At 39.8% G+C, this 18,649-nt stretch overlaps 1 pseudogene across 1 annotated transcript; it reads right to left on the bottom strand.

The window, feature by feature from the left end:
* Window positions 1-315: 315 nt before the first annotated feature.
* LOC149249387 (pentatricopeptide repeat-containing protein At3g26782, mitochondrial pseudogene) lies at window positions 316-5,403 on the bottom strand (annotated as a pseudogene). The gene is made up of 4 exons (XR_016266764.1): window positions 2,724-5,403; window positions 2,231-2,478; window positions 1,561-1,831; window positions 316-1,355 (listed from the first exon to the last, which is right to left on the bottom strand). The product of XR_016266764.1 is annotated as a pentatricopeptide repeat-containing protein At3g26782, mitochondrial pseudogene (transcript).
* Between the last annotated feature and the right edge of the window lie 13,246 nt (window positions 5,404-18,649).

The raw sequence follows: 18,649 nt of genomic DNA, 5'->3' as shown, positions 1-18,649 counted from the left end.
ACTATTATAGGTTGTTTATGTTGGGTTTTGCTAGCATGACATTATGACCTGCACTTTTTACACTTCTGATTTTATTTCTTTTGGAATGATGACTCTTTTTCCTTGTAATGCCTCTATAACTCCTCTCATCTCCTTTCAATACCATTTTCCAATTCACTGGTTCACAACTCAACTTTCAAAACTGTTTTCCAATTCACTGGTTCACAACTCAATATCACGGACAAGATCTGCCCTCTCCCTCTGAACTTCAGCAAGCAACACAGCTCGTTGATGCTGCATATTGCTTTCAAAAAACTCTTTCTCAAGACGGAGAACTTCTGCATCATGCTTTATTTCTTCCCTCAACACAATCTTCTCTTGCTTTAATCTTTCTTATCCATCCTTCAGCCATTTTGGTACTTTCTTCCTCTCGTCATCAACCCATTCTAGTTCCTTCCTTAGTTGCTCTCTTTTCTCATCAAGAATTACCCACTCCTCAAGGTTTTCCTTTTCTACATTCAACTCATCAGGTTCTTATAATAATTCCTACTTCTGAGCTCTGAAGTCATCAATCTCTTCTTTCAGTTTGGTTTGTAAATCCAGCAACTCGTCCCTCTCATTTTTTGTGAGCTCTAATCTCTGTTTTTCCTTAAGAATTCAGCATCTCTCGTCCTCCAGGGAAGCCTTAAACTTCTGGAGTTCTTGCTTTGCATTGTTCACTTTTTTCTTTCCACCTCCAGCTTTTTCTTCTGATTTTCCATCTCCTTTTCCTCCGTCTTATTAATTTTCTCTCCTTTCTTCAAAGTCCTTGACCTTAAGTCTAGTTCATTTTCCTTCTCTTTTAACTTTTCAGCTTTCTTCTCCAAGTGATGTTCCATTTTACTTAGTTTCTCCTCTTTGCTGTCGACTTCAACCACCCTCAAATCAGTTGCATTTTCCTTGTTTTCTAATTCATCTGCAAATAACCTGGCGTTTCTGCTTCAATTCCGTTTCAAACTCAATTCTAATTGCTTCAAGTGTGACCTTGTGTTCATCAATGAGCCTTGAATCTCTTCCAGGAATTAACATACGAAAACATATAAGTTCCATTAAACTCCACAATCTAAGACAGTAAAATATTATTTGCAACATAAGAGATTAAATGGCAATAAGCAATAAGATATATACAGAAAAAACTAGTTTAAGTGAAATATACAATTCCTTCTTCCACTATTCTTCCCATCTGGATAAGCATCATTGCTCCAATAGAGTGCATGGCACTCAAAAGGAGTGTATAAAATACTGATGTACAAAGAAAAGGTTATTTTGCAGGAAAAGAACTTACATGTTCTCTACCTGCAAGCTTTTCTTGAAGAACAAGTAGCTTTTGCTCTTTCCTGTCAACAATAATTTATTGCTTAACAACAGCGTGCATATGACAATAGTGTTAAGATAACACGAAAATAGCATCATCAAAATAAACAAAAAAATCTGTAACTCTATTAGCATTAGCTAAACAAAAATAAATTTTAATAAAGCAAACAAACGTCCATGAACATATGAGCATAACATGAACAAAGATAATGCTAATAAAATATGCACCTCCTCTTGGGTCATTAGAGCAGCCAAGCTTGTTCTCACTTCCGCTTCCTTCTCTTTCAAGGTTGAATGTTCTTTCTCAACATTCATTTTCACATCCTGCAACTCTTTTTCAATTTGTTTTAAAGCCTCATCCCTTTCCATGATATGTGTTTCTCTTCGATTTACAAATTTATAGCCTTCCAGCAACTTTTCTTGGCCTTCCTGGAGATTTTTATCCCATCCTCACAGATTTTGCCTCTCAAGGACAAGCTCCTTCTCATGGGATTCACACCTAAACAAATATAAGAAGTCATTTCAACATATTACAAACATGCTCTCAACCGGCCAGACAATATAAATGGCAAACCAATTGCTTCAACTTCAACAATGTAGGGACCGTAAGTATAATCGAGACTGTGTTTGAGAACTAATCCATACAATCAGCAATTGTTATCAGACGTAAGTGGACCCTACTCCTTACCAGCTCATGGATCCAAACACAAAAAGCAATTCAGAGGAAAGAATATAGAGGGTGTAGGTGCAAATGAAAGCTAGCACCTAAGATGTAAACAGCTAAGTTGAATGCATCACTAAAGTGGCAACCAATTCCCTCATCTCTTACTGAATACTAGTAATTCAATTTAATAATAGCTGCAAAAGGCAAAAACTGAGGCAATATTGTCCTACTTACTCAGACTTGAAAGCCTGCCACTATCTTTGAAGTGCATCTTCACAAGCTTCAACTTCTTGTAACCTTCTTTCTGCATTAGTCTTTTTGTGGTCTGCTTGCAGGACTTCTCCTGCATGCAACTTTGATTCAGCTGCCAGAAACTTTTCTTCAATAGTGCCCACCATCTCACAAGCTTGTCCCAGTTCATTGTCGGATATAGACTTTAATTTAGCACATTCAGCACGCATCTCATGTAAAGTCTTCTCAAGCTGCAGCAATTGCACATACAAAAATGGTGAAACAGAGTGAACATCCAATGAACAAGAATAGTACAAGCTGACAATGGCCTGATCACTACAATTTCAAATTGTATTCTAGCAGCAGCTTCAATCATAGCTCTTCCTCTGACAATTGCACAACACATTTGCATTGCATGCAATAATGCAATAGAATGCATATACAAATAAATCAGAATGATAGCTAGGTGCCAGAAAATGGTGAATCGGGGCCTTACATCAGCTATGCGTTAACTTTTACTTATCATCACCAATAATCCCCACACGAACATATCCCATCTATGAAATGATGGAAACGATTTGCATCCCTCACAACAATTTCTCTCATGGCAATCTTAGAGATGAACTTGGTTGCAGAGTGGCAGTCACCACACACCCGAAGATTTTTGACAATCTGGATAGATGTCCCAGCGGACGTGTTGATAAGCCCAAATGCAATGGCTAGCTTCTCACTGTGGTAGAAGAGAATATGTTCCTTCTGCTCCTCCTCCACATCATGCAGCACAAAATTCGCATTAGGCACATACCCTATCTCCTTCATTTGCCCATACAATCTATCCAACTTTGAATAAATTTCCTCCGTCTGTGGGTGCGATTTGTCTCCTACAGTGAAAGAATGTACCTTGTTATTGAGTTCAATCCAGCTTTGTCCAGGTGTTTTCATTACAGTTTTCTCTTTCATCTTTTCTCTAAGCTTCTGTTTGTCATGCCACCTGCCTGCCAAGGCATAGATATTTGAAAGCAACACATAATGTCCAGGATTATTTGGATCTGCCTCAAAAAGACGTAATGCTGCCCATTCTCCTAGTTCAATATTAGAATAGATTCTACAGGCACCGAGTAAAGCACTCCATACAAAGGCATTGGGTTTTATTGGCATCTTTTCAATAAAATCCTTTGCTTCGTCAAGACGTCCAGCCCGACCAAGGAGGTCAACCATACAGCCATAGTGCTCCACTGTAGGTCTGATCTCATAAACTTGACTCATGCGATCAAAGTATTCCCAACCATCATCCACTAGGCCTGCATGGCAGCAGGCAGAAAGAACACCAATGAAGGTGACATGATCTGGTTTCACGCCAGAGTGTTGCATTTGTTGAAACCGTTGAATGGCCTCCTTGCCACACCCATGCATTGCACATCCTACAATCAGTGCATTCCATGAGACCAAATTTTTTTGAGGTATTTTGTCAAAAGCTTTATGTGAATCCGTTATGCTCCCACATTTGGCATACATATCTACCAGGGAACTCTCCACCAAGAGATCAAACTGAAATCCGTGTCTGATAATGTTTTCGTGAACCTCCCTACCTCGTTGGAAAGCTGCCAAATTAGAACATGCTGATAAAACAGTGGCAAAAGTGATAGAATTTGGTTTCGCATCTGTCAGTTGCATTTGTCGAAAGACCTTCAGGGCCTCATCATGATCTCCACTCTGTGAAAAGCCTGTGATTACTGCATTCCACGTCACAACATTTTGTACAGGCATTATCTTAAAAAGATCCAGAGCTTCACTGACATGTCCATTTTGTAGACATCCTGTTATCATCAAATTCCATGAAACTTGATCTCGGAACGGCATCTCCTGAAAGAGTTTCAGAGACTCGACAATATCCCCAGTCTGTCCATACCCTGCAATCATGGAATTCCATGATACCACATCTTTTTCAGGAATTCTATCAAACACTTTTCGTGCATCATCTATGCTCAGGCATTTAGCATACATATCTATCAGGGCATTTGCCGCAAAGATATCAAAGTGAAATCCACTTCTAATTATATCTTCATGAACCTCCCTGCCATGTTCCAAAGCAACCAAATTGGTACAAGCTGAAAGAACACAAGAGAACGTAACCGAATTCGACTTTACTCTTGTCCACTGCATTTGCTTAAAGAGCTTTAAAGCCTCATCAAAATGCCCATTTTGAGCGTACCCAGCAACCATCGAACTCCAGGAAACCACATCCCGTTCCAGCATTTCGTCAAACACATTGCGTGCATCCTGTAAACTTCCGCATTTGGCATACATATCCACAAGGGCATTCCTCACAAAGATATCTGAAAGCAACCCATGTCTAATAATGCCTTCGTGCATGCATTTTCCTTCCTCCAAAGCTGCCAATGTTGCACAGGCAGGGAGAACACTGGAAAAGGTAAAGTGATCAGGTTGAACACCCATTCTTTGCATTTGGAAAAAGAGTCTCAAGGCCTCTTCAGCAAGCCCACTCTTGGAGCACGCTGAAATCAAGGCAGTCCATGACACCACATTCCGTTCGGGCATTTCCTCAAATACTCGCCCAGCATCAGCCACGCACCCGCACTTGGCATACATTATCATAAGTTTAGTACCCAAAAACATGTCGGGCTTAAATCCAGTCAGAAGCATGTGGGAATGGACGAGTTTAGCCTCTGGGAGGGCTCCGACGTTGACGCAGCCTTGCAAGAGAGAGGCATAGGCATACGATCCAAGGTAGTCCATGAAGCCCAAAATGTTTAAGGCCTCATCTATTCGACCCTGCTTACGCAGTAACCCAACATTGTCAAAGTAACCCTGATGACCTTGAAAATGGTAACCGCTACTATCATTCATAACGGCTAGAGCAGAGAGAAATTTCGACTTGGCACGATAGAAAGGAGAAGGGGATTGAATGAAGCATAACATCTTCTTCCATTGCCAAATCCAATATGCCATCGCCAATACAGTTGGCTCGGCTATGGAATCTGTACTTTCCCCGCGCCCACACCATCTCGTTGTCGTGGACCAGACATAATACACCCGTATTCATTTAGTGTTGAATGTTTTGGAACAGACGAGACTCATGATCCATCGTTTGGGGATAGTAGTTATAAAGTTGGTGCAGCAATCATCTATTTAGAGGGAACGTTAGGTAAAATGTTAACTGATGCTATTGTATATTATTAGTTTAGATTTGATTAGTTTAAAGTTTTTTTGTTTTACAACCATCAAAATTATGATGGTTGTGATCTGGTAATTATCCATCGTTTGTGTAAACGTTAAATGATTTTACTTAATGACATAACGATTTATTGTGGAGTTTTAACGTGCCCCTACAGCGGTATCAAAGCGGCGAGGTTTAGAAGCGTCGGAATAATGATTCATAGAGTTTATTTTGAACTCCATTGATACATGAGCTTATTTTGAACTCCATTGATGTTGAGGTGTTCTTGCCGGGCTGGTGGTTTTGGAAACCACTCCGACACCATAGGTTGTGGTATTTGAAACCAGCCCGTATATTCCCGTAATTAATTGGAGCTGTCGATTTACTCGTTAAACGGTTTTGTCAAAACCCTCCGTGGGATCACTTACTTCATTAAGATACAACAGCTTTTGTGTCGTCGTATACCGTTGGATCCGTCGATCCAAAAGGTTGATTGGATTTGGTTGTTATGCACACATGCATTGCAAGATTTGTTAATTAATTTTTTATTAATTAACATTAATTAAGTTTTTGATACGGTATTTTTTAGACATGTTTTTTTGGCGATAATCACATTAAAATTTATTTATTGATCTGTTTCGAATCAGCGAGTGTGGTTCATCATCAAGATAAGATGAACTGTTTTTTGGTTCAATATCGACGTGTATTACCGTTTTTTTTTTTTCAGAGAGAAAATCCATATATGGCCGCAGCCTTCATGATTACAATATAGCCGAAGCCAGTCAGAATATGGCCGAAGCCGGCAGATACGGCCAGAGCCAAGCAAAATACGATATACAGCCGAAGCCAAGCAGAAATACAGACAAGCCGTCACAAATGCCGAAGGGGGGACCTCCGCAGGTTCGAACGCGGTTAGGGGGAGCGAAAGCCATCCGCCCCAGCCGTCTAATCATGCACGCTGGGTGCATCGACGTGTATTACCGTTGTGAGGGTCAACCCGAAAAAGTTTTGATAGCCTAATTTAGGATGACCGTTTTATTTTTTTATACAAGTTGCATACACAGTCTCCACGTTGTGCATCAGATTTTTTTTTTACATATTTGGTCGATTGAAAATTGAACTGAATCAATTTTTCTGGAGTTTTAATCTCGTTTGAAAAAACAAAACAAAAAATGACATCCATAATTTCTACTAGGCGAGGAGGTAACTCCTCAAATCAGATTATGTTTATTCATTTGGGCTATTCATAGTTATATACATGATGGAGTGACTGTTGAGTTTCATCTCCCGAAGACTCTTCAATATCTCTTATTAATTATTTACGTTATTTACAATTTCTTCACCCAATCCCTATGATTAGGTGTCAACATTCTCCCCCTTAATCTGAAGGGATGTCGATGAATCCAAGCATCATTTTGAATCTTTCAAGCTTTTCTCTTCCAAGCGCTTTGGTGAAGATGTCTGCAATCTGCTCATTAGTGGAATAATGGTGAAGATGGATTGTTTTGGCCTCAACATGATGTGGAATCAAATGATATTTTGTATTGATGTGCTTCGTTCGATCATGGAACTTTGGGTTCTTGGCCAACTGTATCGCAGACATATTGTCAATCATGAGTGGAGTCAAATGTACTTGTTTTACCTGCAAATCTTCTAGAATTTTCCTGAGCCACACAATTTCTTTTGTTGTCTCAGCTACTGCCACATATTCTGCCTTTGTTGTGGAATCTGTCGAAACTGATTGTTTGCATGATCTCCAAGAGACAGCTCCTGATCCAAGACTTATAGCATAAACAGAAGTAGATACCCCAGTTTCTTTGTTTCCATCGAAGTGTGAATCAGAGTATCCAATCAAGCTGAAGTCGCCCACCTGTGTATATTTGAGTCCAAAGTCTTGAGTTCCCTTCAGGGACTTTAGAACTCTTTTTGCAGCGGACCAATGTCCCTCACAAGGCTTTTGCATAAGCCTGGAGAAGATTCCAACAACAAACAAAATGTTTGTTCTGGTAGTAGTAGTCAGGTAGTTGAGACTTCCTACAAGTTGTCTATACTTTGTTACATCCTCAAATTCTTTTCCTTCAGTGGATGTGAGCTTTAAGTTTTGTTCCATTGGAGTAGTTGGAGGATTGCATTCAGCCATGCCAAACCTGTTCAACAGATCTCCAATGTACTTCTTTTGAGAAAGGAACATGGACTTCGGATGTTGAGTTACTTCAATACCAAGATAGTAATGAACATAGCCCAAATCAGTGATTTCAAAACCTTTCCCCAATTCCTTCTTTATGGATGCAATGTAGCTCTCATTGTTCTGTGTCATCAAAAGATCATCTACATATACCACAAGATATACAACTGTTTTGCCAACTTTCTTGACAAACAAAGTTGCATCATCAAGATCATAATGTTTGAAATTGAGTTTCAGAAGATGCTCAGTTAGTTTTTCATACCAGGCTCGCGGTGCTTGTTTGAGGCCATACAAGAATTTCACAAGTTTTCATACTTTATGTTCAAGTCCTTTCACAGCAAATCCTTCAGGCTGGGACAAAAAAAATTCTCTTTTAGATCTCCATTCAAGAAAGCAGTTTTTACATCCATTTGATGGATTTTCCAACTGTTTTGAGCTGCTAGGCCAAAAAGTGTCCGAATGGTAGCCCATTTTGTTGTGGGGGCAAAAGTCTTCTCATAATCAGTGCCTTCCTTCAGTGCAAAACCTTTTGCCACAAGCCTGGCTTTGTGCTTGTCAAGTGAGCCATCAACTTTATACTTGTTCTTGTAGACCCACTTGCAGCCAACTGGTTTGGTTCCTAATGGAGGATCAACCAACTTCCAAGTGTCGTTTTTTATCAAGGCATCATACTCCTTTTGCATTGCTTCTTTCCATTCATCATGACAAGCAGCTTCTTTGAAGGAAGTTGGTTCAAAATCTATAGACAAATTCAATTCACAATCATAAGAAACATCCATATCAACAGGTGAATCAGAGTCATCTACATCACCTCCATTTTGTCGGGTTGAATTTCTAGTTCCTGTCTTTCCAACCTCATCAGGATGAACACTTTCAAGTGTCTTTGTGAGCCACTTTGGGGGACCTTTATGAGATCGTCCAGGGTGCTCAGTTGATTGAGATGGAACTGAATCAAGATTGAGTCTCCCAATTCTGTCAATCCCATCACTTAAAGTATCATCAGTGGTTGGAGTTTCATGCGGGGGAGAGAGTGCTTCAGAAGAAGATTCCATAGGTTGATCCAGTATAGGAATCCCCCCTTCAAGATGTGGAATCTGATTATCAAATTCTTGAAATGATTTTTCATTTGTGAATCTATCCAAGTGATCAAGTTGTCGCTCAACAACATTGTCAGTTTTGGATGATTCAAGAAAGATTACATCTCTAGATACAACAAACTTTTTATTGACTTCATCATAGAGACAGTGTGCTTTGGAGGTGTTTGAATACCCCAGGAAGATACACTTACGACTCCTTGCACCAAGTTTGTTTCTATGTACCTTTGGTATCAAGGCATAACAAGTGGAACCAAAGACCCTGAGATGCTTTACCGAATCAATGTGTCCATACCACATTTCATAAGGAGTCTTGTTTCTAATAACATTAGATGGACATATATTCTTTACATATACAGCACATAGAATTGCATCAGCCCAAAACATCAATTTTGTAGGTTTTAACCCCATACAGAAATTACCTGCATGCGAATTCTAAAACACAGAAAATAAACAATGTGAGAGCATAACACGTAAAACACATATACACAGAGATTTTCCATTTGATCCCAAAACTGGGACTACCAGCTTGATTTTTCATTATATTCCTTTCAATGTTACAACACATATTTATACATGTTGAAGCATCCAATACCATGGTTCGAAAACCATTGCGTCCAAAACCATGGACCGAAAACCATCGCGTCCAAAAACATGTGCGAAAATTATGCACAAAACTATAGTTGGGTCCGCCCAACCTAACATAGGGTCCAAAACCAAAATTTTCCAGGGTGCTACCCCGGACCCCATAAAGTGGGGTTACGGGTACCCCTCAAAACCCCTGTGACCTCCCCCCTCTAACCCCGGTTAACTACGTGGGCTAGTCATGGAAAGAATATAACACAACCCAACATTCTCCCACTTGTTGTTTTCTTTCCACAAGGGGCCACAAGAGAGCTTAGTCATTTATCCAGCCTTACAACGCCCATTGTTTCTCTACACCAAGAGAACTTCTCAGAGCTCATAGATTTTGTCAATGCATCTGTGGTATTCTTCAAAGTGTCCACCTTTACCAGCAACACCTTTTTGTCTTTTATCATATCCCTCACAAAGTGATACTGAACATCAATGTGTTTTGTCTTTGAATGATATGCGGGTTTCTTTACCAAGAAAATTGCACTTTGGCTGTCATAGTCTATCCTCATAGCTTCATGTACTAACCGCATACTTGAACACAATCTCTACAACCAAACTGCTTCTTTGCTTGCATGAGTGGCTGCCATGTATTCTGCCTCTGTAGTTGATAGTGCCACTACAAATTGTTTCTTACTCATCCAACTCACTGCACCTCCAAATAGGTTAAACACATACTCACTTGTAGATCTTCTCTGATTCAGATCTCCAGCGCAGTCTGCATCAACAAAGCCACGAATATCCAACACTCTGTCAAATCCTGGTCTTCCTTGGTAGCACAAACCGTAATCACTAGTGCCACACAAATACCTGAAAACCCGCTTCACTGCTATCCAATGATCCTTCCCTGGTTTTGACATAAACCCGCTTAATACTCCCATTGCATGTGCAATTTCTGGTCTAGTATAGACCATTGCATACATCAGGCTACCGACTGCACTTGCATATGGAACACGAGACATGTCCTCTTCCTCTTCTTGTGTCTTGGAACAATGTTCAGCAGATAACCTCACACTTACAGGAATAGGAACCTTCACCAGTTTACTATCCTGCATATTAAACCTCTGCAATATTGTCTCAACATACTTCCTCTGGTTTAACCATAGCTTCCTCTTTGTCTAATCTCTTTTAATTTCCATGCCCAAAATATAGTTTGCAGCACCAATATCTTTCATGTCGAATTTGGAGGACAAATGGGTCTTCAAATCCTGGATAATTTCCTTCACCGCAAAGCCTTCAGGTTGCTTCATGTTGATTTCCTCTTCCAAATCCCCGTGAAGAAATGTTGTCTTCACATCCATCTATTCTACCACAAAATCAAAAGCAGCAGAAACAGATAAAAGTAATCTAATAGAAGTTACCTTCGCAACAGGAGAAAAAATATCACCAAAATCAATTCCCGACATCTGGGAATAACCTTTTGCTACCAACCGAGCTTTGTATTTCTCCACCTTTCCTTTTGCATTTGTCTTCTTCTTGAACACCCATTTGTTGCCAATGGGTTTTCTTCCAGCCGGCAACTCCACTAGATCCCAAGCCTCATTTTTGTGCAAAGATTCCATTTCATCAACCATGGCCTTTTTCCAGAGTTTTCCATCTTCTGAATCCATTGCTTCCTTCACAGTTCTGGGATCATCATCAGTAACAGACAAAGCAAAATTTGAACAGAGAGTAGATGGACTATACCTTTCTAGTTGCCTTCTTTCTCGAATTGATCTTCTCATAGCTGGAGTTTGTGGCTCTTCATCTTCTGATTCCTCCTCTGTTGTAGAGTCTGATTCTTCCTCTTTTAGCTCAAACTCTATCTTCTTAGGTTCCTTTGGTTGGACTTCATGTTTAATAACATCTTTTACCTCTCTGAACACCGCATCTTGGTTGTACACAACCTTCTTTGTTACTGGGTTCCAAAGCTTATAACCCTTTAAACCATCCTTATACCCAATAAAGATGCACTTTTTAGATTTACTATCCAACTTGGTTCATTTCTCCTTTGGAACATGTACATACGCATCACATCCAAATACCCTCAGATGTGAAAGAGAGAGTTTCTTACTAGTCAATACCTCTCAAGGAGTCTTATCCTCCAACGCTAATGAAGGTGACCTGTTGACCCGGTAGCATGCAGTATCCACCGCCTCTGTCCATAATTCCTATCCTAACCCGGCACCACTGAGCATGCTTCTTGCCCTTTCCATCAACGTCTTGTTCATTCTTTCTACAACTCCATTTTGCCGAGGTGTATATGGAGTAGTCTTATGTCGTGCTATACCATACTTCTTACAAAATTCTTCAAATTCCTTGCTGCAAAACTCTCCACCATTATCTGTCCTTAGCACCTTTATCTTCTTATTTGCCTGATTTTTCACGAGAGCCTTAAATTCTTTAAACCTGTCGAAGACTTTAGATTTCTTCTTAAGGAAATATATCCATGTATTCCTTGAGAAGTCATCTATAAATGATACATAGTACACAGACTTACCCAGTGATGGAACCTTCATAGGTCCAAACACATCACTGTGCACAAGCTCTAATATATATTTCGCCCTCTTACTACCAAAGGGGAAACTCACCCAATTCTGCTTCCCATATACACAATTTCCACAAAAATCAAAATCCAAAGAGCTATTACTCATACCTTCTACCATATCTTTACCATGAAGTATTCAAAGGCCTTTCTCTCCAATATGTCCAAGCCTTTGATGCCACAACATGGTCTTCTCTCCAGAGACCACTAGATTTTTTGCTCCACTTTCAGGAATCACAGAACTATTGCACCCATCAACAACAATGCTACCTTGCAACTTGTACAGAGTTCCAATCTGAACTCCCCACATCAATACCAGTGCTCCCCGAACCATTTTGCAGGTGTCCTTCTCGAACATTGTTTTTACACCTGCATCATCCAACTTGCTTACATAAATCAAATTTCTGGCCAATGCAGGAATATGGAGAACACCTGGAAGTGTTCTAACCCTTCCACCTTGCAACTTCAACTTCACTTTTCCGCAACCAACGATTCTAGCCTTCCTGTCATCCCCCAAAAAGACATCACCACCATTATATTTCTCATACTCGCAGAACCACTCTCTATAGGGAGTGAAGTGAAAAGATGCACCTGAGTCAATCAACCATGCCTCATGATCTACATGTGTACTTGAAGAAGCCAAGTACACATCCCCACCTTCATCTGAGGTGGTTTTCGCCTTTGCAGAAGGAGCCTTATCAGATCCTTTTCCTTTGTCAGGAGCTTTAGATTTACAGTCCCTTTTGAAGTGGTCTTCATTTCTGCATTTCTAGCACACCACCTTTACAGGTTTTCCTGGAGATTTAGATTTCCCTCTAGATTTAGATCTCCCACTCAATGGATTGTTTTTGTTTCTGTTCTGGGACCGTCCTTGTACAGACAAGGAATCACCATTCTGGCTCTCTACATTTTTCCGTCTCATCTCCTCCGTCAGCAAGGCTGAGACTATTTCATCAAACTGCAAGGCAGATGCATTGCTACCTATTGCAATAACCATACTATCCCACGAATCTGGTAGAGAACACAAAAAACTGATGCACTTATCTTCATCTGAAATTTTAATATCAACAGATGCTAACTGACTTACCACAATATTAAATGCATTCAGATGCTCTGTCACCGAGTCTCCATCTTTCATCCTCAGGTTATATAGATTTTTCCGCGGGAAGAGTTTATTCACCAGAGACTTAGATTGGTACAAAGTCCCTAACTTGTCCCACAAAGCCTTCGCCGTAGCTTCCCCTGATACATTCAACAATACTGAATCTGAGACACACAATTGTATTATGCTCTTTGCCTTCCGATCCAACTTCTTCCATTCTTCATTGGACACTCCCATTGGTTTAGTACCCAGATCTACCGCAATTCATTGATCTTTATCCACCAACAGATCCTCCATCTTGAGTTTCCACAACTCAAAAATCTGACCATTAAATTTCTCGATCTCTATCTTTCCACTACTCGCCATCTTCTTTCACCACCGGAATCAATCTCGCAGATCTCCAACTGAAGAGGGTCTACCACAAGCCCAAGCGAAACCCCTCAGCAACAAAGGTGTCCCCTTGAAGCCAAAACAGCTCTGATACCAAATGTGGATTTTAACCCCATACAGAAATTACCTGCATACGAATTCTAAAACACAGAAAATAAACAATGCGAGAACATAACACATAAAACACATATACACAGAGATTTTACCCTGGATCCCAAAACCGGGACTACTAGCTTGATTTTTCATTATATTCCTTTCAATGTTACAATACATATTTATGCATGCCGAAGCATCCAATACCATGGTCCGAAAACTATCGCGTCCAAAACCATGGACCGAAAACCATCGCATCCAAAAACATGTGTGAAAATCATGCACAAAACCATAGGTGGGTCCGCCCAACCTAACATAGTGTCCAAAACCAAAATTTTCCAGGGCGCTGCCCCGGACCCCATAAAGTGGGGTTACGGGTACCCCTCAAACCCCCTATGACCTCCCCCCCTCTAACCCCCAGTTAACTATGTGGGCTAGTCATGGAAAGAATATAACACAACCCTACAAATTTTACATTCTTGAAAAACATCATGGAGCACACCATATTTAAGATTGTCCTATTCATTCTTTCAACTACTCCGTTTTGTTGGGGATTATAAGGCACAATTGTTTGATGTTTGATCCCATGTTGGCGAAGATAGTTTTCAATTCATTTGAAGTGTATTATTTTCCATTATTAGTGCGAATAGAGCTAATATGAGATTGTGCATCATTTTCAATCCATGTATGAAAGTTCTTGAATGTTTGAAAAGCATCAGATTTGTTCTTCAATAAATAAACCCAACACATTCTGGTGTAGTCATCAATAAATGTCATCATATATTTATTACCATTTGTAGAAGGAATAGGCATTGGACCACATAAATCTGAATGAATGAGTTCAATTTTTCTATGTGCTCTGGAATACGAATCATGAAAATATTGTTTGCTATGCTTTCCTAGAATTCAAGCATCACATTGCTTAAGGTTCCTAGGAATTGTAGGCAAACTAGTCACACCATTTTTCTTCAACAAGCGGAGGTTGTCATAGTTCAAGTGTCCAAATCTAGCATGCCATAATAAAGTTGATGGAAATGTACCTTCATCATAATGAGAATTGTATGAGAAATTTTGTGCACGAGCAGAGGTACCCTACAGCTTGAGAAGCCTTTCTTCCTCTATCCTCGTCATGACAAGTGAGTGGTTTGATGCTTTTCTCACCTCAATCTTACCATCAAACATGTGAATGGAGCATCCTTGCTGGCAGATGTGGACCAAGGACAACAAGTTTCTCCTCAGCTGTGGGAGATGTAAAACATGATGCAGAAGAAAGTTTGGAAGACCAGGGAATTTAAACCTAATTGTGCCAAGCCCTGATGGCTTGAGTTTTGATTTGTCTGCAAAATATACTGCTCCATCAACATTGTCAGTAAATTCTTCAAAAAAATCTCTTCTAAAAGTCATGAGGCAATTTGCTCCTAAATCAAGCAACCAATTATTTTCCCAAGAAATAAGTGAAGCATTAAATAAGTCTTCATTTACTCCAATATTACAGTGTGCCACAACATAGTGAGCGGATTCAAGTGCTTTACCTTTCTCTTTGTCATTAGTTTTACCTTTGGGTTGGTTTCTTTCTTGCTCAATTCTGTCCCAAGGTAACTTGCATCTGGATGCATCATGTGATCCATCTCTATTGCAACGTATGCAATGCAAATCTGACTTTTCTACTTGAGAGTGTCTGCTCCCCCTCCCTTTGAAATTTCTTCTTCCCCTTCCTCTTCGACCACCTCTTCCTTTGGAAGAATCTTGAGCAAGATTCTTCTCTCTATGTGCAAGACATATAGTCTCTTCAGAAGACTGAGGACCTGTCTTCTTCCCAAAAGCTTTCTCTCTTTCAGCAATTTTTTTTACAAGGGAGTCAAAGGTAATTTCTTTGAGGTTTCCATTTGCTTGCAATGACTCAAGATAATTTGAGTAAGTGGGATAAAGTGCCTTGAAAGAAGCTATCAGGTGAATGTCGAGTTCAACATTAGTGACTTTGATATCATGCATAATATATTTTACTTCTGATGCAAGAGCAAGAGGATCATCATTTTGTAATTCAAGGTTGAACAATTTAATCATGAGTTGAACAACTTCAAGTGCAGAGTGTAAGTCATAGAGTTCCTTCATTTTTTGTAAAGTTTTGAAAGCATTCGAAAATGGTGAAATATGGCGACTCACCTCTTCATTCAGTGATGCTGCAATCAAGGCATAAGCCTTGCTGTTCTTATTTTCCCAAATGGCGAATTCCTTGTCTGAAGTAGGTTGTTCTGGTTCTTTGTCTCTATCTCCAACACACACCCATTTCTACAACTCATTAAAAATGAGAGTGCATTTGATTTTCCGCGACCATTCTGGATAGTTCTCCTTGCTGGTGAGAACCACTCCCACGATAGATATTAATGAATGCATTTTTTTTTTAAATTTGTGTACTATAAAAAATATACTTCTGCTGCCAAGAAATAGAACTTCCAATGGTAGTTTTGTAAAATATTACAATTTTGATATAAATATATATCAGAGGTTTTTGATACAATGTGTTATGGAGAGGATTTATGCAAAGTGCGATTGTTATGTAGTGTGGGATTGATATATATATATATATATATATATATATAGCAACATTGTTTTAAATTGCAAAACTCACAGCATAACATGCCCAGATAACGCACAATATAATGATGTATGAGAGGTGTATGAGTAGAAATAGCAGCGATATTTGAGGTGTTGGGAGGTGTTGTCAGTATGGGAGGTGCTGACACCAGAGGTGTTGGCAGCATATTAGAGAAGAGATGGTTAACGCAGAGCGGATTTATTGGAGCAGAGATGGTTAACGCAGAGCGTATTTATTGGAGCAGAGATGATTAATGCAGAGCTTTGGGACCTCCATATAGCATATAATATGAGAGCGAATTTATATGAGTGGATTGTGTATGCGTAGAGCGGATTTGTATGAGCCTAAACAACATTTATATGGGCCAACTGTGTAGCAGAGAGTGGATTTGAAACTGAGAGTGGATTGAGATTTAATACACAAGACCAGGAGGACAGAGATAGCGTTTGCTACTTTGGGGCATTGGAGAGGTATTAACTGTGCCTAATGCATACACTGTAGAAATTCCCATTGTAGATCAACAGATATTGCAATATACTAAAGCAAAATACAAGATCTACTTCTACAACAAACTTGCTGAAGCTTAATCAAATATGAGCAAGATCAAATAGAACACATATAATTGAGAATGAGAAATCAATCACATGTGAACACAGAAGAATACTCTGGGGAAAGCCTCAGTTAAAAACCCCGATCTCTATATTATCATACAAGTGGAAATATGTTCAAATTACACAAAGAATCAGCTCACAAGCTATCTTGCTCTCAGTACAATCGAATAATACAGCTCACAGATTGAATAGACACAAGATATGCCTTCCCTCAGCCCTCCAGGCCTCCTATTTCCTTGCGCAGTTTTCCTTGGGGTCCAATGCTGCCACCTGTGTGAATTGGCCTCATCACACACTCACCAAACCCAAAAGTAATTGTGCAATCTCCAAGGAATGACTTCCTTCTGCATGCAAGAGATATCCTCCATGGAATATTCCTACCACTGATAGTACACTGTCCCATCATCTGATCTCATCTGGGTCTCTATCTGAACTGACATGCATGAGTTATTTATGAGATAATATTCAGTGATTTGAAGTGCAGCAGTTACATACATGCATGCATTAACTAACTGAACTCACAATTAGTTCAACAAACTATTTGAACTAATCTAACTGGACTTAACTCAGTTCACTGAGCTAACTAATTACAACTCATCCTTATCTCTTTAACTAAGGGATAAATTCCTCAATCAATGGGATAATTGTTGCATGTCCTCACATAGACTTCATGTTTGATTTTCTCCAACTAACTAACTCAAGATGAATTAATTAATTATTAATCAAACAACTGCTAAGAACAAATTCGAATTTTACTTCTATATTTTAGTTCAGGGACTAACTAAAATAGGAAGGTATCTCGAAATGTTATTTATGGCAGTGTTAATTTTATCACTTCTATATTTAGCATTTCTTGTTGCTATTTTCAACACTCCCTCTCAACAATAAAGGGATTATCAGTAACCCCAATCCTGTCTCTGTGGAACTCGAACTTGCATTTTGACAATGCCTTTGTCAAAATATATGCATCCTGTTTCTCGGTCGAAACATACAACAACAACGTGATCCTCTTGACCACACAATCTCGAAGATGGTGATACTGGATAACAATGTGCTTGGACTTGTCATGAAAAACTAGATTCTTAGAGAGCTTGATACAACTCTGATTATCGCAGTAGATCACAGTTAGATCCATCCTCTGACCAAACAATCCCACTAGAATCTTCCGCATCCAAATGGCCTCACATGCAGCCTGGCTAGCGGCCATGTATTCAGCCTCTGCTGAGCTAAGTGCAACTGACCTTTGTTTCCTCTTGTACCAGGAAACTACAGCTGAACCAAAGTTGAAGATTCCTCCAGAAGTGCTCTTCATGTCTGATGGACTCCCTGCCCAATCCGCATCTGTGAATCCCTGAAGCTTCACTCCCTTTGTCCATCTATACCACAAACCATACTGAGATTTGCCTCTGAGGTATCTCAACACATGCTTCACTGCCTTCCAAAACAGCTTGGTAGGCTGAACCATAGCTTGACTTAGCTGGTTCACCGCAAAGCATAAGTCTGGTTGTGTGTTCACTAGATACATAAGTGAACCCACAAGCTGCCGATAAACAGTAGCAACTACTACCTCACCTGAAATAACATCTTCCTTCCTCCAGTTCCCAGCTAGAGGAGTCTAAATGGGCTTGCACTTCTCCATGTGGAACCGCCTAAGTATCTCATTGGCATACTTGCCTTGAGACACAAAAACTTCCCCATCTTTCTGCCACACCTCCATGCCTAGAAAGTAGTGCATAAGACCCATGTCTTTCATTTCAAACTCTCTTGCAAGGTCCTCCTTGCAAGACTGGATCAATTGATCATCACCTATCAAAATCAGATCATTGACATAAAGAACAATGATCAATGGCTTACCTTCTACCATGATGTGGTAAAGGTTTGCATTTGCTTCACTCTTGGTGAAGCCCAACCCGGTGAAATAGCTGTCAATCCTGGTGTACCAAGCACGGGGTGCTTGCTTCAACCCATACAAAGCCCTCTTGAGTCGGCACACATGCGACTCACGATTGAAGGTCT

This window comes from Pinus tabuliformis, chromosome 7 (genome assembly GCF_031772625.1).
Source record: "Pinus tabuliformis cultivar Carrire ecotype Pingquan chromosome 7, CPIR1, whole genome shotgun sequence".
In the NCBI taxonomy this organism is placed as follows: domain Eukaryota; kingdom Viridiplantae; phylum Streptophyta; class Pinopsida; order Pinales; family Pinaceae; genus Pinus; species Pinus tabuliformis.
The sequence above is the reverse complement of the archived record's forward strand: the minus strand, read 5'-3'. Positions and strand labels throughout refer to the sequence as shown.